We start from the raw sequence: 26210 nt of genomic DNA, 5'->3' as shown, positions 1-26210 counted from the left end.
TTTTCTACTTCAAGTCCATGGCAACAATAAAACCAGTGCCAATTTCTACTTTGATTCCAATACGTAACTAATGGACGTCACCCCCAGCCCAGCAGTTGTATCGTTCGTGTGCGGCGCTGCATGCTGCATATAGGTAAGTACCTACTGCACTGCTATCGTTGTTGTTAGTGCTGCTGCTCTCTCTTCTATTTGGGATTTGGTTGGATACAGGCCAGGCGCTCTGCCAACCGACCGACACTTGGTTAAATTGAGGAGAGTATCCACTAGCTAGCATGTTACGACGTCGCCACCGTCGTCGGTTGGTACCGAAGACATAACCGCGAGCGCAGCAGTTCGCAATCAAGCTTCGAGCGACTAGGAAGAGCTCTACTAGAAACTCCGCGCTGAACATACAAAGAATCGGGTATAGAGAGAGATGTGTGCACTGATAGTAACTTGGTGTCACTAGATGTGTATAGCTATAGATATAAAAACCTCTTCGCGGGGCAAGTTAGGCCAGGTTAAAACCCGTTCGTGCAGATTTGCGAGGCGGAAAATTGGATCTGGTTCTCATGTGTGGAAAATAACTATTCATTTCACGCGAGTGTCAAATCAATTGAGCAACCGAGAAGATTCGATCTGGAAGGTCACCGTCGGATTTTCCCCCATTGTCCTTCAATTTTCATGCAAATTCTAACCTCTCTACGGTCGCTGATGGAATCCTTCATGTCAAGAAGGGAGGAAAGGAAAAATCCTGGCACCTTGCTGGGCGAGAGAAAGACTCTCTTGTGAGTGTGTGTGTGTGTGTGAGTGAGTGTGAGAACGTGAAAGTGCTGCGAGTGTGTACGTTCGTGCGTGAGTTTGTGGATGTGAGTTCGTGAACTTTTCCACTGGGCGACTGACAGTTCTCAAGGCAGCAGTGCGTGATAGTGTAAATACACAGCCATCATCCGTGAATCGTGGAAAGTTTATCTAATGTTTTTCAGCCAAATTGGATGGAAATCGCGTTTTTTAAGAAGAAGAGTCATATTTAGTGATAATTATAGTTAATTAATTAATTATTCTTGTGCTCGAAAAGTTCTGCGCTGTTGCAAACCAGTGAGTGTTGGAAGAGAATGTTGCTACGCCAAGATAATGTTGGCGAGCGAGCTCTGTGGTGTTGTGTTGTGTGTATATTATTTGCTTTCAGTTTGCTCTCCTTTACTCGCGTTCGATGTTTGCTTAGCACCCAACTTGTAATTGTAATGCCTAGTGTTTGGTCTGGTTGGCGGAAGAAAAACAAGTCCATCAAATAATATTGTAGCGTACTACAAACGTTCTCTTTTGACCCGTGACACGCATCGAGTGACAACACATGGAACGGGTCGAAGGAGAATAGAAAAATCACGCGTTCCAGTTACACAGTGCTTTTCATTGTTTGTGTGGGAGAGCATTTGGATTAATGTATTCTGAAATGTTTCTTCAGTTTTTTGTTTGCAGTAAATTGTAGCTTCTTGGAAGATAGTAAAAAGAAAGGCAATTTTTGATTTTGGCTTCGGGCAGCGTGTTTAAGTGTTATTTCTCGCTGAAATAAAATCGAAATCACCTTCCACAATAAGAAGACTGAAGTGCTAAATAGTTTAGTGAGTGAAATCTAAACAAAATATCCAACAAAACTAGCAAGTCGAACGACTACATTACATTATCATCGTGCCCAGAGCCAGGATGTGCGGATTCGGAGTTTTCTAGCATTGCTCAACTGTGATACTAAGTAAGTACGGGAAACATTGTTCAACATTTTTATTTTTGTTTTATCAATAGGTCAGAGGTCATGTTTTCCGGGTTTAGCAAAATCCTGGGATTCAGATTTTTTTTAAAAGACGCTTAAAATAACTAAATTTACTAATCATACAAAAAGGTATCGTTGTTTGCGAATGGAGATTTAGTCGGTATTACTTTTTTCCCACATCCTAGTTGTCTGATCTTTGGCAGTAAGAATACTGAAATGCAAATGGTATCTTTATTATACTGAAATGCAAATGGTATCTTTATTGCCATAAGAACACGTATCGTAAAACACTAACTTTGAAAGTAGAATATAATGATTAAATTTACTCTCTGCACTTTTCCGAATCAGAAACATTGGTTCCAAATTGTAACTTAGGGTATTGTCCTGCATATCGTATAGAGTTTTTAAATACACTGAGGCAAAATAACCACTTATGAATTTTAGCCACAAGAAATCGGTATGAATTTCATTGATTTGCCTAATGAAAAATAATGTCGACAAAAAATTATAAAACTGAGCAGACTGGAGGCACCGAACCTTGGACGTTAAGATTAAGGGTCTTGGGTCTGGACCACTCGTCTGTCAACGCTTGAGAAAATGAAATGGCTAAATGCGTATAAGAGCTACCTAATATTAGACGAAGATCTTTCCTAAGTCGTGAAATTCATATGTGTCGTTCATAAGTTGAGCCTTATGAGATTCTTAAGTCTATTTGCCTCAGTGTAGGATGTGTTCCATATTTTCCAAACATATTTAAAAAATAATTATCTTGTGTCGCCTGTTTGAAAAGGCACTCGAACAATCACTTATGTATTTCCGATATAATGTATTTCCGATATAATGTATATTTCCGATATAATGTATTTCCGATATAACCATCACAGATTAAATGTTCTCTTCTTAATGCTTATGATGTTTTTTGATTATATATTGATTCAAATTTTTATATAGTTTCCTGAACTAAATTGACTGAGTTTCAAGCATTTTTTTCTACATTCATCGAGCATTATCAAAGTAACCCCAAATCAAAATACTGATGTTCGGTCACAAGACTTAGTTAAACAATAGTTCAAATGCTTATTTTGTACTACCACAACGTGGGCGGAATGCATTCTGACGTTCACGTTTATCACCTAGCTGTATCGGACAGGTGCACAGTGGTCTAAAAGTGCCAAAACTTGCGTTTTTTAGTTTATATTAGTTTTTTATCAAACGGTCCATTTAAGCAATATATTGTCTTCGTAACAGTTTGTGCAATTAAAAAGCCCCTTCTTTAGAGCTTAGTCATTTTATGATTAATCCACCTAGCAGGGAGATGAAAAATTTACTTTTTTTGTTTGTCGAGATAGCAAAATGGTGTTTGAGCAAAATTTTAGACAATATTAAAACAAACATTTTTGCTCAATATGTCAACCCTCTATCTCTTATGTTTACAGAGATATGTCATTTTTTGGTAAGAGCCTTCAGAAAATCATTTTTTGGCAAATAACTTTTCAGGAAGTAATTTTTTGACATTAGTATGTTCTACACAAATGCTTGTTTTTCAAAAATACGCCATTTAGTCTTGAGAAGCAAGTCCCTATCTTGAATGTTTCTTAAGATATTCAAGGTTTTGATCCAAAATTAGCACTATTTCTAGCACTATTTCCAAGCTCGAAGTTGGGCAAAATCAGGCAAACCAGGTTGATTACATTTGAAAGTATACTTAAAATGCTGCCCAATGCATACCAAATCATTAGTCTTCTGCTGATCTGCTTAAAGGGCGAACACGAAATTATTGCGACACCAAAAATGTCATGCCAATTTTCTTATAATGTTTAGAATCAAACCAAAATTTTAGGGTACTTTTATACATATATTTACTTCAAAAATCAAAAGAAAAGTTAATCGATGGAGCCTTGAGTGTAAAATTGAACGCATTTTCGCTTGATGCCCTCCATCAAAGTCTTTACAGTGTCATCCGGTACCAGTTTCTCAGTTTTTTTTCCATTTTCTTAACATGTTTTTCTCGTCTTTGACTGTCTTCTTGCTCTTCCGAAGTTCCCGCTTCATTATTGCCCAGTACTGCTCCACCGGGACAGTTTGGCGGATTCATGTCCTTTGGAACAAAATGGACAGAATTGGCCTCATACCACTCCAGGACACTTTTAGAATAGTGGCATGATGCCAAATCTGGCCAAAATAGCGGAGCTTCGTCGTGCTGCTGCAAGAGCGGCAAAAGGCGCTTCTCGAGGCACTCAGATTTGTAGATCTCGCCATTTACTGTGCCCTTTGTCACGAAAGGCTCACTCCTCAGTCCGCAAGAGCAGATGGCCTGCCAAATGAGATATTTGGAGGCGAACTTCGACATTTTCTTCTTCTTAAATTTGTCGTCCACATCGAAATTGCTCTTGCCGGTGAAAAACTCCAACCCCGGAATTTGCTTAAAATCGGCTTTTATATACGTTTCGTCGTCCATCACACAGCAGCCATATTTTGTCAGCATCTTCTCGTAGAGCTTCCGTGCCGAGTTTTAGCCGTCGATTGTTGCCGCTCATCGCGGTTTGGGAAGTTCTGTACCTTGTATGTATGTAGTCCAGCTCTCTTCTTTGCATTCTGGACGTAGCTCTGCGACATGCCGATCTTTTTAGCCAAATCACGGCTTGAGACGTTGGGATTTGCTTTAATCATCCGCTTCACCTTTCCCTCCGTCTTTTTGTTCTCCGGTCCCGGTTTTCTTCCAGCTCCTTTGCCGTGGTCCAACGTCAACCGCTCCTGGAACCGCTTCAACACTCTGGAGACGGTTGAATGGTGGAAAGGTCAGGAAATTCCAGGTGTTTGGAAAGAACTTGTTCTCTCAACTCGCGTTGGTTCACCTCCATTTTCGTTGAATCGAAAAACACGACTTCAAGTTTGACAGCATGTACACAATACACATCAATGAGAAAGTGTGCACAATTTGGTTGATTTTTATCCAATGGTAAAAAAGTTATGCCCTGTTGAATGTGTCGCAATAATTTCGTGTTCGCCCTTTATTACCAAACTATAGTAAACCGTGTACAGATAATAGTTTTCTTGCATTTGTACATAGAGGCTCCTTCATAGGTCACTTACTCTTGGTGTTGAAGGAAGAAAATTCGAATTCGGTTAAATCGAAGTAATTGAAAAAGAAATTCTAAATTGTAGTGCCGGTTGACTGGCCAAGAAGGTGATTCGTAGTGTCTATTGTAGTGATTGGTTGACTGAATAAACAGTGGTTCTTGTTTCTCGTGGCAGGTGAGTCCCGGTGTCTATTGTAGTGTTAAAACATCAAAGAGTTGTGCCCTAGACACGACCGCAGTATGACATAGAACTACACAAAATTGATGTATGTCATGCATTTTTGATTATTATACTTTAGCTTAAATTTTTAAAGTATTTCAATGTTTCGGACCACGGTTCATCTTAGGCATGAGATAATGTATTTAAATTTAATGTAATGGTTAAGAATTGACAGAATTTTCCCTACATAACTACCTTGGGTTGATCAATGTTGAGTTATTTTGCTGTGATCAATGTACACTAAATTGAACATCGACATCAACTACAACAGGAACTGACACTATTTCGTCACACATTTTTTGTTGATTTGCACCTCAGGATAGAACACAAAAACGCCATGCATGTTGTGGGATAAAACAATTGCCAGAAAAATACATTAATTTTTTTCAGTAGCTCCATCATTAAATCAGGATTCTGAAGCAGAGAAGAAAGTGAATATTGCATTTTATGATAACGCAACAAGCAGTTGTTTTACCTGTCAGAAGACGGTACTTTAAATATTGAACAAAATGTTGGTTCATTTGTCAACGAATTAGGGGTGGAAGGGGTATAACGATCATACGGAGTTTAGGCACCTCTTTGTTCTCCAATTTGGAGGAAAACCCTAACATAAAATTACCATGCATCATCATTTTGTACTCTACAGCGAGTTCGTAGAATGATTGCAGAATAGAATACTGTGACTTTTCTCAAATTAAACGTTTGGTTTCCAATAAGTAGGTGTTTAGTACAACATTAATTGAAAATTAAGGGATTCAGCTATTGAATTTCAAAGTCAGAGCTAAAGCTCGTATACAGGTTCTCCACCTGTTTAATGCTTTGATAGTAAACATCATAAATAAGGTACACCGGTGCAAGTTTAAACAGTACGTGTATCTCTTAGTGCAAGTGAATATTCACTGTAATTATTTTTGAGAGGCATTGTGTACTACCGCAAACTATATTAGAAATAATCTCAGTGATTATTCACTTCCGCTACATCTACCGTTTCAACTTCCCCACGCATTTCTACTTGCCCCGGTGTAGGGTAATGGATTTTGGTTGAACCTATTCATGTCATTTTTACACTGCGTCTAAATTTATGTCGTGTTTTTTCTATGAATATTACATATGGACATGAAAAATGTGTGTTTGGTGAAAAAGTCTAACTTTCTAGTTTCTAATAATACTAAAGAATGAACAATGTTTTCAAAATAGGAATTTATTGCAACGCGGGTTCGTAATCACACAAGCATTCCTGAGTAATTGCGCTAATTGGAAACAGTAGATAGAGCTTATTTCGCTATGATGCACGGTATATGCATTTGGGTTAACATCCGACGTCCCTCCCATATTCTGCACAAAAATACTTTCTAAGCCCCGCCCCTGGCAGGATTTCCCACCGTTTTTTTTATGAATGGGGTGGGGCAGAAAGTATCTTTTGTGCAGAATATGTAAAAAAGGATGGACTTCGGATGTTTATCTTATTGCATATGTAGAGGTACCAGATATGTTTTGCAGGTAAATCACCCACAGAATAACATCAACATATTGTGAGCGATTTTTTCTCAAATTCGAAGCTCTCTGGGAAAAAAAATAACGGAATTAAACTTTTTTTTTACTACATTGTAGTTTGCTTAAATCGTTATCGTTAAATTCTTTTTTTTTTTGGTTATCGTTATAGGGGGGGGGGGGGGGGGGTTGTTTTGCATAAATAAGTTTTCCGCGTTTCGTATTAGGGGCTGTTCATTAACTACGTAGACAAATGTTTTAGGATTCTTGCCCACCTCCCTTCCCCTCCTCGTAGTTAATGAACAGCCTCTTAGTTGAACGGGACCCAAGTCACCTTTAACCATTGACTTGCTCCTGCTCACTGCAGGACCAAGCGCCACGCCGTCCGAATCGGTAATGAGCAGAAGCAGCGCTGTTTTATATCTTTTCAGAACGATGTGCAACCAAGTGGTACTCAATTATGATGACTGGGTTTGGGAAAAACGCACATCGGGTTGCACATCGTTATCATTTGTACATTTTTCAAAAGCTTTATTACGGAAAATTAGAAAAATATTTATTTCAGCTATATTTTTTACATGCCTGCTTCGATTTAACCGAATTCGAATTTTCTTCCTTCAACACCAAGAGTAAGTGACCTATGAAGAAGCCTCTATGTACAAATACAAGAAAACGATTATCTGCACACGGTTTACTATAGTTTGGTAATAAGCAGATCAGCAGAAGACTAATGATTTGGTATGCATTGGGCAGCATTTTAAGTATACTTTCAAATGTAATCAACCTGATTTTGCCCAACTTCGAGCTTGGAAATAGTGCTAACTTTGGATCAAAACCTTGAATATCTTAAGAAACATTGAAGGGAAAGGAACTTGCTTCCCAAGACAAAATGGCGTATTTTTGAAAAACAAGCATTTGTGTAGAACATACTAATGTCAAAAAATTACTTCCTGAAAAGTTATTTGCAAAAAAATGATTTTCTGAAGGCTCTTACAAAAAAAAAATTGCATATCTCTGTCAACATAAGAGATAGAGGGTTGACGTATTCGGCAAAAATGTTTGTTTTAATATTGTCTAAAACTTTGCTCAAGACACCATTTTGCTATCTCGACAAACAAAAAAAGTAAATTTTTCATCTCTCTGCTAGGTGGATCAATCATAAAATGACTAAGCTCTAAAGAAGGGGCTGCACAAACTGCACCAAAGACACTGTATGGCTTAAATGGACCGTTTTTGCATAAACTAAAAAACGCACGTTTTGGCACTTTTAGACCACTGTGCGGTGTTATGGTGCCGAATCTCGAACACTTTCCAACTAGGCTTCCGAACAACCGTCGGACACCTACTGGAGGTGGTGTTCTCGTGGCAGTTCGTTCCGGGTTGGAGGCGAGAGCCATTGAAAATATCTTGTGGAACAAGCTTGGGTGGCCGTAGGACTGAGTGATCGCACACTGTATCTATACGTGGTGTACGTTGCACTTCTCAACCCAGACCCTGTACACTCTGTATTTCACACAGCAGCAGTTAGCCTTCTTGACTGCTATACTGCCTATGATCGCATATCAGTCCGATATGGATAGGAAATATGCGATGGACTGATATGCGATTATGGGTAGTATAGTGCAGCAACGCTATCTCAAATCAACTCCGTAGTCAACCCTCCTTTGCTTGTCACTGTTAAAGTCACTTGGGTTTGTCACGCTTGGGTCATTTCCACAACTGTGCCATACGACTTCCGGAAAGCAGATCATCGTAGTATCGTCAACGTGCTGTCTGGCACAGATTGGAAGAGCATCCTCGATCCTGACAACGTTGAAACTACCAAGCAAACTTTTTCACATGTCTTGGCATATGTCATTGACAGACAAGTACCGAAAATAATTCACCATAAAGTTTCTCATTCTCCTTGGCAGACGAGTGAGCTGCGTAGGTTGAAGTCGACCAAGAGCGCCGCATTAAGGAAATTCACCAAGTATCGCACGCTTTCGCTGAAACTCCACTACGGTATGCTCAATTATGAGTTCAAGCGAGATAGCCGTCAATGCTATTCGCGTTATCAACGAGGGATTCAGAGAAAACTCAAGTCGCACCCAAAGTCCTTTTGGAATTACGTAAATAAGCAGCGTAAAGAGTAGCCGACGAACACGTTACCCTAGCAGCTAGCAATGTTCCACTGTACGATCAAACACTGGGTACAATTGATGTCAACGTTGAGCTGATTTTCACTGCCGCATCACAACTCAAGTCGTCCTTCAACGCAGGACCCGACGGTGTCCCATCTGTATTTCTGAAGAAGCATATCACCATAATCAGTTTGACATTTTGATGTCAAAACCGTAGAGAATTACTTTCAGAAGTGCTTAATCATCGGAAAATGACGAAAAAGCTCATGATAGGTAGTTTCGTCTCGTGATAGTGAGAGGACCTGTTTTCTCATCGTCACATGAGGACCGTGATATTTACCAGCTCTGGCAATAGTATTTCTTTCAAAAAGATCGAACATTTGATCGACAACCCACCATCTTGAATTAACCATTTTGAAAACAATCTTCCATCTTAGAATTGCTTGTCATTGCAATTTACAACAATATTGCATTCAGAAAGATCTATCATTTTATAAAAGACCCATCATTTTGTATCCACCATTTTGAAAATCATCAACCATTGATCTTCAACAATTACCATCTTGGTATTGAAATTGAATTGTCATTCCAATAGCACACGCTACAAAAAAAAAGTCATGTACATTCCGGTGCATGACATAAGAATCAGTTGAAATAGACGAGAAAATCAATTCAATCGAACGCACTTTTCGTCGATTTGCGGATGTTTCGGTTTCGGTACACTTAATTTTACATGACAAGTTTGTTTACGTTCCATGATTTACGTCAAATATGAATTACGCCACGTGTAAAAATAGTAATTTTTAAGTGTGTAGATTATCATCACTGTTCAACAAAATTGCATTGACCTTTTTATCAAACAACCCCAAACTTGAATCCTCCGTTTTGAAAATCGTCCACCATTTTGAAAATCGTCCACCATTTTAAAGAGCAGCCGCCATTTTGAAATTGAACTTTTCATTATAATTGCAATAGCATTCCTTTCAAAATGATCGAATATTTTATCAATAACCCACCATCTTGAATCCACTATTTTTAAAATCTACTACCATCTTGAAACATCAATTTTGTAAATAATTTGCCATCTCGCAATTGAAATTGTCATTGCAATTACAACAATATTGTATTCAGAAAGATCGACCATTTTATAAAACACTCGCCATTTTGTATCCACCATTTTGAAAGTCATCCTCCTTCTTGAATCCACCATTTTGAAAATCAACCTTCCTTTTGGCATTGAAATTGTCATTTGGAATTTTCATAACTTTACAACAATATTGCATTTAGGTAGATTGGTAAACATTTCAACACTCCCCTTTTTGGCTTATGTCGAATGCCTAGTGGTGCAAAATAAAGCATTTCTGAAAACATGACGCTGCAAAGTCTCTAGGCCAATCGGGTAAGATCTTTCCATTTTATCTATTTATATTTCATTTTTGTCACTGATTAATCAAATGCTCTATATTGACGAATAGAGTTTCCAAATCATTCACGCTCCCACTAACACAACTCTTTCCTTCCTGTGACACCTATGAAGGTAGTATGGGTTCCCTGTACCTTCTTAAGTAGATGTTGGATTAACTTTCCCTCCCTTCCCCTGCGATTGTAAGGATGTGGCCAGGTGTATAATGCGATGCTTGTATTTTTTTTTTTTTTTGTTTATTAATTTATTTGATAAGGCTCAACCGAATTAACTTTACAGAGCCGAGGATTCTTGGTCACTATACAATACATCTTAAAACTATAGTGAAAAGGTACAACGCAATAAACACTTTATCTTCCGCTATCCAAAAAGCCTCCTCCATAAGAACTGGAGCCGCTTCCAGTAGTTTCATTGTGTGGCAAATTGTTGTGCGCCAACGAGGGTCAGAGCGCGTCCATTGCAGCAATGGACGCAAAACGTGGTCAGCACTCACACACTCATCACGAAACGGTTGCTTTCCAAAGTCGACGACGCATCGACCGAAAGAACTACTGATGAAGAACAATGAGGAGGACCACACAATGGTTGCTGCCGAATAAACAGACGATCGCGTAGCACACATCGAGAGTGGCCTGCTTTTGTCGACAGCCGAGTGAACACTGCGATGCTTGTATTGTAGATTTTATTTTTGTGTGGGGAAAATCACTAATCCCAAGTGATATTTTCTGCGTCAACACTCGATATTTTCTGCAAAACGTATTAGTTGACCATTATATAGCCACCCACGATTTGTACAATCGCATATGCTATGCTATGCTATGCTATGCTATGTCGAATGCCTAGTGGTGCAATTTGAATTTGGGTGTGGTTCAAGCGGGTGTGGAAAAACCAAAAATCAAAACCAACGGAAAAGCATTAACTTCCACCTGACGCAGAACAATGTGGCCAGAATCCATCCCATGCCTTTCGTGGGTATGAACAAAAAGTATCATTAAGAAGATTATGATGAATCATAAACATCAAATAAATTTGCAAGACTGAATCGATTAACAAGCTAACTCGAATTGAAAGACGACTCTTTTAAATAATACTTGCCTCAGTTCACAAGTAGATTTGAAACTTGATATGTGGAATCGAATGAAATTTCCAGAATAACATTGGCAAATAAAAGCAAAGTGGTTTGGTTTCAAGAGAAAACCACAACACTCTCAAATTGCCTTTGTGGTTGTTGCCGTGTATCGATTTCAAATTCACCTTTGCTTGATTTCCTATTACAATGGGACTGTTATGCGTTCATGGGTAGGTTCCTCTTTGGTCAAATTAATTAAAATCATTCATTGGATTGGAAAACTGTCAAAACATACAACAGCATAAGCAATGACCGTCATACATCGAATTCAGTTTATCCCCACATCAATCAAACCAGACAACGAATGATGTCGCATATGTCGGTTCTAGTAATGTTGCAGTGCAAGCATAACGAAACCATTGTAGCATTTAGTTCACTTCCAATCGTCATGCGAATAGCGAACGACGAAAACGGTAGTGGTAGTGTGAAATCCAAAACAAAAACGTAAACAAATCAGCAACCGTTTCGATGTAACACGGAAAACATACAAAACAGACGAGTTTTGAAAACGCAATTGCGAAGGTCGTTACTTACTGGCGATCATATGGTTTTAATAGCTACATGCCACTCAGAGAGTCAGGTGGTGTTCGTTGTACCGATTGGTAGCGAAGTATATACAGCAGAAACCAGTTAAATGAACCAAGCCTTTGAACTAGGCGCTCTTCAACTTACAGGGTGCTTTGTGGATATATGTAATACATCCTGTGATAGAGATCAATGCAGTCACGTAGGGTTGAAGAGCGGCACGAGGGTATATTTATAATCACCAACAGTGTTGACGTTTGCATAGGAATTACAAAGGAATAGAAAGAACCACAAAGCATCATCTCAATCGGTTACTCATATCAAGAACAACATGTGAAAAGGGCATACAAGCTTTTTGTAAACAAACATTCTTATGCCATTTTTTCGCCACCCATATAACACCAACGCAAACCATCAACATCGCCGGATAGGGGAAGGTTTCCCCTTCCCGATGATGTTGTTAGTTTGCGTGGGCGATCCACGGTTGGCGAGAAGAGGGCCTACAAAGGTTTGTTTACAAAAAGCTTGTATGCCTTTTTCACATGTGGCTCTTGATATATCCAGATAACCCCTAGTGGGTGCATAGAGTTAACGTGAAACTTTTCGGTCGATTTCTTTAATTAACCATGGAGTCAAGCTTCTGCATTCAGTTTACATCAGATGTCACTGCTGGGGTTTGCGGTGACATTTATCTGAAAGTACGCATATTCATAGTTATTCACAGAGGACAGTGCAGTAAAAACTCTATCAATCCCTTTCACAGATCACAGAATAGAGTACATGACACTGCCAAACATGTTTGGTACCTCTTCAAGCAACATTGCTAGTTTTATCGAGCTTTTAAAGCATTCTACAAGTCTAAATAATTGTCTACAGAAGCCTCATAAAACCAGAAATGTTACTTGGGTACCTCTATATCTAGACGAACGATACAAAAGGTCCTATCTGATCGATTCTTCTTTTTCCTTGATTTGTTTTCCGTCGATTTTGTTTGCCGTACTAAGTACCAATGTTACCGAAGCCAGGGAGGCAGCTACCACACCTGGACCATATCTATCGACCCATCAACTCATGGACCTTGGACCAACGGTTTTACTACTCTTCCGAAGGAAGGCGTGATCAGAGATTTTATGCCTTAGAAAATCCAGACGGCGCCGACTGGGATCGAACTCAGGCAATTTGGGGTGAGAGGCAATTACGCTTACCCCTTCACCACTGGCACCGCTAAAAATTCTCTGTTTTATTTGACATCCTGGATGCTAGATGAGAATATCCTTTACTGTGTCGTCGCAAAAATAGCGTGAAATATGTTTATCAAAAGAGAAAGTTAATTAAGAGAATCGATCAAAGCAGATAAGCCTTTTGAAAAGTTCATCACGATATATATATTTAGGGGGGATGGGGGCAAGAAGATCATACGGGGCGAGATGGGCCACCGTTCGTTTGAGCATAATACCTATTAGCTCAATCTAATTTTCTTTACAAACTTGTCGAAAATGCTTCTAATATGCATCTCCATGAAAACCGTATCAAAATTCAATTACATGTCCAAGATAATAATGGAAATGTAACATTAGCGCAACATCTCTAGAATATTATAAGATATGCAGTCAAGAAAACAGGCATTGCATTCACTATATTACATTTTACTGATCCGCTGGTTCTACAGCGAGTGAAAACTTGTCAAAACGTTAACTTTTACTAGGGTGCTCATATTGCCCCGTATGGTTGTTGATCGGAGCAAAAACTGAAATTTTTCAAACATAATAATTTATTGAGTCTATCATATTTTATCCATATTTTGAACATTGCAAATTCACAGCTATCATACATTTAGGAATGTTTTTCATGTGTTATGATGTGTTTTTCTTAGGGGGACCATATTGCTCCTATCTACCCTAGATTCACATCCGCATTCTCAACACAATAAATGGAGCTTAGGAAGTATTTGTGTGTGTCGAGTATGCTTAAAAGGATGGACTTCGGATGTTAATCTAAATGCATAAATAAGAGTACCGACAACTTTGTCACTGCCAGGTACTCTAATCTTAAGTTAATCTTAAGGGAAATCACAAATCGTGTTTCATCAAAATACATTGAGATTGAGCTCGTAAGAGAAAATTTTCTCTCCCAATTTTAATTTTGTGGCTCCGTCTTTCTCTACTTTACTGGTGACATTACAAATCAAAAATGAGACATGTAACAAACATAGGGAAAGTTTTAAAACGCATATTTTGCAGAACTATTAATGGGAAATATGTCATGCAATATGTCATTGGACGAAGAATTTATTCAGCAATTTTTTGGAATAGCGGACGGATGGGAAGAATCTATATTCTTCCGCACTGACATCACTTTCCAGCTCGTGCGCAATTCGCTTTCTGGCAAGACGATCAGACGCTCGGTGGAAACTAATTACGCAAGAATAGTGGGAGAAAGGAGAGGAAGAGCAGCCGAAATGTTCATCCACAAAAGGGTCTGCCAAATCGCTTCCACGATCAAAACCATTTTGGAAGATGACCAAAATTTTGAAAAATGAGTCGAGACCGATCCCTCCACTTTCCTCTGTTGACCAGAACTCGGACCCATCCCTACTCATAACCCCAGTGAGAAAAGGCCATTGCTCTTGGCCAACATTTTGTGATTTCACATAATCTTGGCCAAACCATGGTGAGCCTCCATGAGCCTGCCGTACTGGAGGCAATGTCTAGAGTCGCTGACACCCCCGTAGTAGTGCATGATGATAGTAGAATATCAACTGATGAGGTATAGCAGCTGTTTGAAGCACTAAAAACATGAAGGCCGCGGGTATGGATGGTGTAGTCAACCTGGAGTTGAAAAACTTGAGTATTGACTTCTTCAACCATCTTACCGTTATCTTCAACAAATGTTTGGATGTGATTCCAATACACAAGCCTGGCAAAGATCCTACCAGTGCCAAAAGCTATCGCTTCATCAGCCTCTTGTCCTTCATATCGAAGCTATTCGAAAAGGTGATACTCAACCGTCTGCTGGTGTTTTCAAATGACAATAACATCTTTCTCAAAGAGCAATTCGGGTTTAGGAAAGGCCACTCTACCATCCACCAACTCGCACGGGTTACGAACATCATCAAGCGGAACAAGTCCGTTTCCAAAACATCTGCAATGGCATTGTTGGACGTCGAGAAAGCGTTCGACAATGTCTGGCATGATGGTCTAGTGTACAAGCTGCATCGATACAACTTTCCGATCTACCTCGTGAAGATCATCAAAAACTACTTGTCGGGCAGATCATTCCAGGTATACTTGAACAATTTTCCCTCTGATACGTTCAACGTTGATGCAGGGGTCCCTTAGGGTAGCCTGCTTGGGTCTATACTATTCAACGTTTTCATGTCAGACGTTCCTCCCCTGCCGGTGAATTCGAGTGTGGAAACAGAATGGTTTGTGTTTTAGCTGCATTGATACAAATCTTCCAGCTCTTGAAATAGTCGGACAGAACATCCAGGCCTGATTGTAGTTTACTCGCCAGAGCACGGATCACTAGACCCTTATAGACGATGGAGGCGTCATCTGCGAACATTGACAAGATACCACCACCCGGCAGGGGAGGAACGCCTGCTAACGTCAAGATCCATCTTGATAGCACTCCCATTGAATGGTCGAGTGAAGTAGTCTACCTTGGTCTCACCCTCGATAGCAAACTGCTATTCCGATCCCATGTGGACAAGACATCCACCAAGTGTAACATCTTGATCAGGTCGCTCTACCCTCTGATAAACAGGAAGTCTACCCTGTCGCTCAAAAACAAGCTTGCTGTCCACAAGCAGATCATTCTGCCGGCTGTTGAGTATGGTATGAGAGAGTTGTGCTAAGTGCCACCACCTGAAGCTTCAGAGGATCCAAAACAAGATCCTCAGAATGATCCATAACAGTCCACCGCGGACTCGTAATTCTGAGATTCACCACCTGGCCGGTCTTCAAACACTCGAGGAGCGAATGACGTCCACGCTGGAAAGGTTCAGAGTCGCTTGTCTGATCATTCGTGATTTGGCAGGCAACCCAGTTCAAGTAGTTAGGTTATCAAATTTTTAAATTCAAACGAAAACAAGCCCTTAAAAGGGTATCCTGTACATAAATTAGCAAACGCAATCATCACATTAGAATAATTAATTAACTAGAACAAAGATGAAGAGCCAAAGGCTAACCAATTGAAATGTAAAACCAAATGTTGAAACTTAGAAAACCAGCAAATAAAATAAATACTGCTTCCACGATCAGTTACTGCCAGATAGTCGAGTCGGTCGGAGCTACACTGTACCAAACCAAAGTCGAAGTATTGCGGATGTTTTCGTTCAGTGTAGTTACTCCTCCGTGCGTTGCTTTTACTTTTACGATGCCCTCATCATCATTCCATAACGATAGCGTAAAAAAAGAGCCATCGTAAAAAAATTCTTGTTTTTTGACGTCTTTTTGACTACGTCTTTCATTTCTATACTGGGGGTCCACTTTGTGAAAACCGAAAATGGAACATGAAACAAAATTATGAAAGATTTTGAACATTAATAACTCAGCTGCTTCTGGACCAATTTCAATAATTTTATCACCAATCGATCAGAAATCTTCCAACGCATGCTTTCAACTGATGATTTTTAACGTGAAAGTAGTAATGGTAATGTCAAACATTGTCCAATGTACAAATAAAAAGTGATAATGTTATCACTGTTTTCATGAAATAAACGTTCTTCCCAAACCCAGTCCTCGTAATCGAGTACCACTTGGTTGCACATCATTCTGCTTTAACCTGAAAAGATTTAAAAGAGCGCTGCTGTATGGCATTAGCTCATTTTCACTTCGGACGGCGTGGTGAGCAGCAATAGCAGCAGTAGGAATGGGGTGGCTAGTCTACTCCTTCACACCCAACAAGCAACAATTGACTGGTCGTGGCAAAGGTGGCAAAGGTCTGGTAAAGAAGGCGCCAAGCTTCATCGCAAAGTTCTTCGAGATAACCGCCATCGGTTGTCTGGCTAGCCGTGGTGGTGTCAAACGTATCTCCGGTCTGATCTACGAGGTGTGCTGAAGGTGTTCCTGGAAAATGAGGTCCGTGATGCTGTCACCTACACTAAACACGCCAAGCGTAAGTGGCCATGGATGACCTCTTCAATAAAACGGCCTTTTTCAGGGCCATCAAGCTTACTTCAGTAAAGAGTTGGAATAGAATTTATCTGTGCCAGTTTGTCCATATTCAGAACCACAGGCCCCCACAAAATACTCTCCAGAGTTGTAATCTTGTAACGAAACTTGGAAGCAGGGGTGCAAGTGATTTTGATTGATTCTCTTAATCAACTTTCTCTTTGATAAAAAAAAATACTACAAATTTGGTACGCCTGCAATTCAAAAACGGAAAGAGTTGAGATAATAGATAATTGATCAATTAAAAGAACTAAATGCTCTTCACATTTATTGCGTCCACTAGCGGTCCCACGTCAAACTTCCGTTCGTGCCCCTAGGCACAGACCCTTCTACTTTTTTTAGTTCAGGAAACTTTGAAGAAGTTTAGCCAAAATTGTAGAAGCTCATCAAACTTCGTAGAAGCTCAGGGAGTATCGTAGAAGCTCATCAAACGTTGGGAATTTAGTGGAAGATTTTAGAACTTTGTTTACCAGAGGTTAGTTAATAATTAACTAACTAACTAAGCCATTGGCGTATTTAATGGGGGTGTCAAAGGGGCCCCTCCTGAATTATTATTACTATTTAACAGCAATTAATCCAATTGGACCACAAACAACATTTTTTAAAGTTGTTTAAGTTGACTACTTTTCTTATGTTCTGGACTAGAAGAAACAATTTTGAGAAAGTATATTATATCGATATTTAATCGATGGCATAATAAGACGTCTTGAGGCAATACAAATTAGCAATGAGCCCAGGGATTTTTCGTTAACTTCTGGGAACTTCGTAAACCTTCAAGGAATTCTAAGAAACATCGTAGAAATTGAGGATACTTATTAGAAATACTGGGAACTTCATAGATCTATTAAAGTCGTAAAAACAAGGAAATTGGACAAGTTTTGAAAACTGCGTAGAAGTGGAACATTTTTTTAAGTTTGATGAGCTTCGTAGGGGCCTCCCTTAGCTCAGTTGGTAAAGGCGCAGCTACAAAGCAAGATCACGCTGGAGGTGGCTGGGCTCGATTCCCGGTCCGGTCTAGGAATTTTTTGGGTTGGAAAATTTCTCGACTTCCCTGGGCATAGTCAGAGATCTAACTTCAAACAACCTTTATGATCTTCTTGTTGGATAGCATTTTCAACCAACTCTGTATTTTTTTTTATTAAATAAATTTAAAACACTGAAAAAGCTCTTACCCTTATACAGTACCGTAAAACGGGGTATCTTTGATAACGCGGGTAACTTTGATAGTATAATGTAAAGATTAAATTTACTCGCTGCTCTTTTTCCAAATTAGAAACATTGGTTCCATATTGTAGCTTAGAGTATTTCCGTTGATATCGTATATAGTTTTTACATAGTATGTGTTACATATTTTACAAACATATTAAAAAACAATTTTCGTGTTTTTCGCCTGTTTGAACAAGCACTCAAACCATCACTTATGAAATGTATTTCCAATAGAGCCATCACAAATTCAATGTTGTATTCTTATTGCTTATGATGTTTTCTGATTATATACTCATTCAAAGTTTCATATTTAAAGAACTAAATTTGTTTTAGTTTCACCATTTTTTTTTCTACATTTCTCGAGCATTTTCAAAGTAACCCCAAATCAAAAAAACTGAAGTCACAAAACTAAAAAAATAGTGCAAATGCTTCAATTTCTGTTAAACATATTATTAACGAATTGACTCTTGGATCCTCAGTACTTGTTTTAAATAGGGGAATTTACGTATTCTCGGCAACCTGAGCAGCAACCTTCTTTCTATAGTCTTTTTCTCTAAGGAACGCACACATATGCAGTATTGGTTTGTTTACAATCTTTTGCTGCCAGCTGCTCTAACAATTTCAGTCGAAAGAATTGTCAAAAGCTGTTTTGAAACGCTTTTACAAAGCTCCAATCTTCTCTAGTGAGAGCGAGTATTGTCGGCAACCAGTGTTTCTTCGGCAACCGTTCCATTTGAACTGCATGTAAATCTGCTGTTCTATTATCGGCAACTCGAAATCAGCTACAATTTGTAGTGCGTGTATTTCTTTTCAAGAAAACCTTGCTAGATTGCTTTTTCTCAGTGGTAAAAATATAGTCAAATTGAAGCTGAAAGCATAAAGAATCGTTTGCATGCATTCAGCGAAGTGTTTTCGTAAGAAAATCCAGTGAAAATAGTGTATCAATTTGGGTTGCCGAAAATAGTCTGGCATGCCGAAGCCGTCATTTCCCCTATATATATATTTTGAAAAACATTCATTGCTGTAAAAATTATTTGGAATAAACTTTTAAAAACTATCAATGTTACCCCGTTTTACAGTACGTGTAAATAATAAATTGGTACCGAATGGGTTTAACCAAAACTAGCTCCATCTAAAATTTAAAAGATATCCCACATATATTCAATTAGTAGTTACAAATAGGGACACAGTTATTCAAGTTTCAAGTTCATTCCTTTCGATTGGAATTAAAGTTAAATCTTGTTTTTATATATAACTCTAAATGTTAGTAACTCCGATGCATCGAATAAAAAATTTATGTGGATAAATGCTTTATTACTTTCCTTTCCCTTCAAATATCTGAATCATGACATTACCGGTATCTTAAGATTCAAACTCCTAGAATTTAGGATTTAACTGACGATGAAATATTAAAAATTAAAAAAAGTTATTTGCTGAATTCATGGAATTACCTAACTCTGAGATTTTTTTTTATGTTCGAGATACTAAAATTTATGAAAACCGGACGCTATGTGATTTCATTACAAAAAAGTTCTTGTTCAAAATCAGTAAGCTCCCCCAATCGAGGTCCCAATCGTTGTTATGAAATAAATATAGTCAAATTTATTGTTTCACCATAAAAGTAATAGTAAGCTTCAATATAAAAAAAAAAACAATTAGCTTTGACGCAATTTGATTGAGAAGCATCTTCGCGAGTTTTTATTTAACCGTAGTTAAACAAAATAAAAAAAATGCCGCAGGCCCCCTACAGATAAATTTTCCAGCTACGCCAATGTAACTAACTAACTTTGTTTAGCTCAGATGTTAAGGATAATTCGTAGAAAAGATTAAGGGTCTTCCTTGGAGTTTGGAGAAAAAATTCTGCAAAAAAATATAGAACATGAAAGAAGTTCATGGAGCTTCGTCGGAGTTGTGAAAATTGGGTGATACAGTAGCGCTGCGCTTGAGCGAAGGTGGAAGCAACATATTAGGGTTATTCACTATGCGCATCATTAACATATACACTATCGTAAAAATACCAGGGTCCATTGGAGTGTAATGGAAGTTTACGCATTTACGAGGATGTATACGTTTACGATGCGCTTTGTGAAAACCCTTAATGATAATCAAGCAAATACACAAACCTCTCTGAGGATGGAATCTGCGCTAAATTCAGAACGACGGATAAAATGGAAGGGTTGTCAGTCTTCTTGATAATAATAACGTGAATAAACAGACAGTGCAATAAATATACGATAAAATAGGAAACATATGTTCTCGGTTTTGGATTCCGAGCAACTACAAATGTCCATTACGATCAATCTAACGAACAGCAGTCTACTAACGCAACAGATAAAATCTTGAACATTATTCCCTACTATAATCCCGCCATCCCGCCTTCGTTGGACAAAAATTACCACACTCATTACGCTCTATTTGGCAATCTTGTTGCTTTCTCTTGGCAAAGTCTAATCGCTTGGAAAATGTCCCTGTCCTGCCACCATGGGAAAGCGACAACCATCAGAGAGTCGTCAGCCAGTCTGGACTTCATATTCACTCAGTTGACTGATTTTTGCTCTTCTTCGTATTCCTGTTTGTTTATTCATCGTCAGCTGTGTTTTCGATGCACAACCACCAAGGACGCAACCAATCCAGCTCCTTGGGGCTGATACATTATTTATTGTTGCTTACTTACTCTTTTGAGATCAACTGGGGCACTGTGGGGGAAACGATGGGAATATTAAAAAGAATCCAATTGCGTGATGGGAATTGAAATACGGACTGGACTGCACCGCATTGCTGTATCATTAATTCGGAGCATGCTTCTTGAGAAAATTCATACTACACATTGATATTCTGTAAGGGACCTTCCGTTGCACTACAAGTAAGTTGGTGAAAGTAGAATAAGTTGATTGACAAATCTGCCACCGATCTGGCAGCACTGCTTAATCCTGAATTTGATTGAAAGCTATAACATCCTTAGCTCACTGTAAATCGGAAAGGATTTGAAAATCGACTGCAGCGGATTGGCTGCTTCTATCCAATCCAGTCAAGTCGTGGCGCCAAAAATCCATCGCGTCTAGCGTCTGGCGACCGATGTTCACTCAGTTGTTATTTGCCGCTCGCTGCTGGTGTTGTTGCTTCTGATGATGATTGCTATTAACGAGAGACCAATTTCTTTCCCCTAATTTACCGTATCATCATAAACTTGTCAGTGGGGGTCCAGTGGGAGCAAGAGAAGACATTGTAAGATCTTTTATGTAGCATAACCTGAGGACAAAGGTTGCCTCATCAAGCGGACACGTGTGTCAACGGAAGTACACTCAATTCTGTTTGACGCGAATTTCAGTTTTTCGGTTTTGTCCACATAAAGGATGGATATAAACATTTCAATAAAACCATATATATACATTTTTTTTGAACCAGTTGCACTAAATTTGGTTGCGCTTTGAGATCACACGATCAGAAATACGGTAAAAAATGGCTTATGAGGTGCTTTAGACCTGGCGGCGCACAGGTCTAAAACGTATTTAAAAAGATTTCTGCATTTTATTCTTCTCTGAACAAATCCAGGGATGTTACAACAGACGCGGATTTCGCAATTTTGGCAGATTTGAATTTTCGGTCGGAAAAATCGCGGAAACATTAAGTACCCAAGTAACCAAAAGTTCCGCATTCAATGATTAAAATCACTTCCAAGTTCCGTAAAGTTCAAATAAAGTTCCGACCGAACCTTCAAGTTCCGTAAAGTTCAAATAAAGTTCCGACCGAACTTTCAAGTTCCATAAAGTTCAAATAAAGTTCCGACAGAACTTTCAAGCCACATGAAGGAATCCGCACAAGTCTTTATTAGTAACAACATTTAATGTACGTAAATATTAAATGATCAGTGGCCCGAATATATCATAATTCTTATATTTATGCAGTGCATCAACATTCTATCCAATTCCTGGAATCAAACCCGTGTGTTTGGAATGCGATCTACGAACGCTAACCACTGCGCCACAAATGCGTTGGAATACCATGCGGACGAACACCAATTTAAAATTCATCAAGGTGTTGTGTTTCGTATTCAAGTCAGTCAGCTGGCACTGAAAACTCCAACAGTAGGCGGGACAACAGCTCACTTTATTATATCTCAGATGACGCAGAGGTTCGTGCTGGGGCTCTCACGTAGAAGGACTGGGTTTAATTCTTCTGACAGCTCCATTGCTACTACTAATGCTCATAAATCAATACACATTAATACCTGCCTTTAGGAATAACTTTCATAAAAGTGCGAATAAATATTAGAATTGGTGTAGAGGACAAAATCCTTTTTATTTCTTTTCTAAAAGTTCCGTTCAAGTTCCGCCAGAAGCTGCTTAGAATGCTCTTCAATTATGATATCGGAACTTTCAAGTTCTTATAACGACTTAAAAATGAGGCTGCTTAGAATTTTATAGACCACCACCAACCAACCTGCTTAAGCCACAAATAGCCGTTTATCAGAACTTTTGGTTACTTGGGTACTGTCGCGAAAATCGATAATTTAATGGCGTGAATTGTATATGGTAATTTTTAGGAAACATTATCACGATTTTTTATCGTGTATAATGATGTACAAAGCATGTTAGAATGCATCCAGTTTTATCAAGTTAGCCATTATTGTGTGTGTGTGTGTGTGTACAATCTAACCCCCACTGTCCGGCAGTGTTATTATGGAAGAAAACTGCTTTTTATTACCCTTAAATTAAAGCAGGTTTAGTCCGGGAGTTAGAAGGTGTTAGCTCTATTGCAGCTCCAGTGACCCATTTCAGAATGCCTGGTAATTCACGACCACTCCGAGGTCACTTTTACTTACAATAAGCCCCGCATGTTCACTCTACCTTTATCAAATGGATAATGGTATCATAAACACACTTCCAGATTCAAAAAATATTATTTCCAAATCTGGCACGTATATAGTTTTGAAATTTGTTCAACTGTATTAAATCGATTTGAATGGACATTTCTTACCAATTTTGTTTCGAATACCTCTTGATTCATCTGCTGGCAGCACTTACTGGCCCTTACCGGCGACCAACCCTTACTCAAATGCTTCAACTTCCCGGATGGCGGCCCGCTTGTTTCACTCCATCTTGATGACCTTCTGTTTGGCTATCAGCCTCTTCCACTTTTCGTCCTTCAGATACAAATCCGGAATAAGATCTTTTTTTTTACACCATCAATTTTAGAGTTTTTTTTAATCGTTCAAATTGATAAGCCATTATTACTAGCAAAATATTTTAAAATATGATTACCAGTACAGATGCTTACGTTTTAAACTTTTATATTGGAATTGAAATCTTGAAATACAGTAATTAAATGAACTGCAATGGTGCAATTGAAATTTGAAAAATGCGTGGCGATGCCCAAAATTTCTTGAAGAAATTTGTTCGGGTATCGGAAGTATGGCAGATGAAAAATCCCTTCGGAACTGCCAGGCATGCGAACGAACGGACTCAGCAGAAAGTGAGATGGTCCAGTACGACGTGTGCAAACACTGGGAGCACTTTGGCTGCGCAGGTGTAGATGAGGAAATCCGGCAGCCGGACGCTACTTATATATGCAGACGATGTTCGAAGCAGGGCAAATCCAACGATGATCATCTGAAAGTTCCCGTTGTCCAACCACGTTCTTCTAAAGACTCTAAGACGAGTTCAAAAGTGAGCTCTAGAAGGGGGAAGAAGAATCCCAACCCGCCGGGAAGTGTGACTTCCTTTGCTGGCAGAACAGTTTAAGCTCGTCGAAGAAGAACAGGAGATGGAAGAGCAAGCACTACCTACTGGAAGAGGAAGAAATCAGGAAACGAATGTTGGAGGAAGCAGAGCGTCAGATGGAGAAGGCGAACCGACTCCGTGAGCTCAAACTGCAGGATGAATTGGAGCTGAAGCGCAAGCAGCAGCAAATTAGGAAGGAATCTTTCGAGAAGCGACAAGCTATTCTTCGTCAAATGGCAGAAACTAGCAGTAGAGGTGGCTCGGTAATGAATTCAGACCAAAAGGTGAAAGATTGGCAAGACGAACAGGACACTGAAAGATCAAATGGAAATCTGTTTGCGAAAACGAAACACCCCAATTTGAACCCGGATCACCCCATTCCTCAGCTGCCATCAATACCGCTGAATCCAATCCATCCAATGCCAAGTTTGGATGCGCCAGCTTCACAGGAATTTTCACCTCAATTGCCACAGTCTCCAGCACCAATCCCCGCTCCACAGCACCTTCCCGTTCCTATATCGGAGCCTTTAATTCCAGCATCTGCTAACCCCACTCATATACCAATACCACAGAGTTTTCCCATACCAACGCCACAGCCTGCGCCGACAATTCCCGTTTCCTCCGTTCGAACACTTCCGCAAACACAAATCGCAGCGAGACAGGTTTTAAGGAAAAGATCTGCCCGTTTTCAGCGGAAATCCGGAAGACAGGCTCATTTTCATCAGTCACTTTGAGCAGTCTACGGCCACCTGTGGTTACTCGGATGCAGAAAATCTGGTTCGCCTTCAACGGTGCTTGAAGGGAAACGCCCTGGAGTCAGTGAGAAGCCGATTGCACGTCGTCCAGACCCTGCGTACTCTTGTCGGAAGACCGGATCTCCTCATTAGGTCGTTGTTGGGCAAAATCGTTCAAATCCCTCAACCGAGACACGACCGGCTAGAAGCAATCATGCACTTTGGTCTTGCAGTGCAAAACCTGGTCGACCATCTCAAAGCAGCACAGCAGTTCAACCACCTTGCGAATCCGGTACTTATGAAAGTACTGGTAGAGAAATTGCCAGGTTCGCTGCGACTCGATTGGGCAATCTAAATGAACCAGCATCAGCCCGTAACACTCGACACCTTTGGTGAGTTCATGTCAAGATTGGTGACAGCAGCAAGCGAAGTTTCCTTCACCCTCCCAGGATTAAGCTCCACTCAAAGGTCTATCATGTTCACGGAAACCCGGAGCAACAAACAGAAGGGTGGAAACATAGGTGTTGTTCAAGCTCACTCCGCAGATGAAACTCCAACTCCCACGTCTACCAGTACCCCCACTAGCACTAAACCAGGAAGGCAATGCGTATCGTGTGGACGAGTGGGCCATCGAGTGGCTGAATGTCATCAGTTCAATGGTGCCAGTGTGGATGATCGTTGGAAGCTAGTTCAACAAAAAGGCCTCTGCAGAACATGCCTCAACAGTCACGGCAAGTGGCCGTGTCGATCCTGGAGCGGGTGCGGTGTCAGCGGTTGTCGTCAGAAGCACCATACTCTACTACACTCCACCACTCCTTCCGAGCGGATGAATGTTTCTTCTAGCCACGTAACATCCGGTGATTTGCGCATTCTTCCTGTCATTCTACATGGCAAAGATACCTCCCTTACAATCTACGCCTTTATCGACGAAGGGTCGTCTTACAATCTCGTGGACGAATCTGGCGAGACGGCTTGGTGTCACCGGGAAATCAGAAACCCTCACTCTGAAGTGGTTCGGAAACGTGACACGGGCCCGACACACACTTCACAATGCTCGTTCGGTTAGCCATCTCGTTCTGCCTACGCAAAGCTTGAAGTATCTGGACCTTTCAAAACGTTTTCCTTATTTACGTGGTCTCCCACTCTTCGATCGAGCCCAAATTACTCATTGGTCTTGACAACCTGAGATTATGCGTCCCTCTAAAGCTATGAGAAGGAGGGCCATCCCATCCTGTCGGTGCAAAATGTCGGCTGGGGTGGAGCATCTATGGCTACGTTCCAAACCAATCGACCCAATCAACGATTGTCGGCTTCCACATCGGAACTGTATCCGATCGTGATCGCGAGTTAAACGAACAGCTTCGTGACTATTTCACCCTCGAGGATGCTCAAACCAACTGCTTAAGGAGACAACCCGACGCACGACGAAACCGGCCTGTTATGGAACACTGACAACTCTAACTTTCCCGACACTTATCCCATGGCTGTCCGACATCTGGAGTCACTAGAGCGTCGGCTTCAACGAGAACCAGAGCTGCAAGAGCGTGTACGTGAGCAGATCCTGGAATATGAAAGGAAAGGTTATGCATCTTCCTCTAGGTGTTGTCACCAACCCCAGAAAGCCTGGGAAAGTTCGGT

At 40.0% G+C, this 26210-nt stretch overlaps 1 protein-coding gene across 2 annotated transcripts in view; it reads left to right on the top strand.

The window, feature by feature from the left end:
* The first annotated feature begins 340 nt into the window (after positions 1-340).
* LOC135717608 (uncharacterized) overlaps positions 341-26210 on the top strand; it is a 215107-nt gene continuing 189237 nt past the window's right edge. For both annotated transcript variants that reach the window (XM_065239735.1, XM_065239751.1), the window contains exons 1-2: positions 341-403; positions 1445-1729. The gene's annotated coding sequence lies outside the window, so the exon portion shown is untranslated. The remainder of the gene's footprint in view (positions 404-1444; positions 1730-26210) is intronic.

Source organism: Ochlerotatus camptorhynchus, unplaced genomic scaffold (genome assembly GCF_037179485.1).
Source record: "Ochlerotatus camptorhynchus isolate MF236.1 unplaced genomic scaffold, CSIRO-AGI_Acam_v1.1 ptg000006l, whole genome shotgun sequence".
Classification (NCBI taxonomy): Eukaryota; Metazoa; Arthropoda; class Insecta; order Diptera; family Culicidae; genus Ochlerotatus; species Ochlerotatus camptorhynchus.
This window is presented reverse-complemented; position numbering and strand designations above follow the sequence as displayed.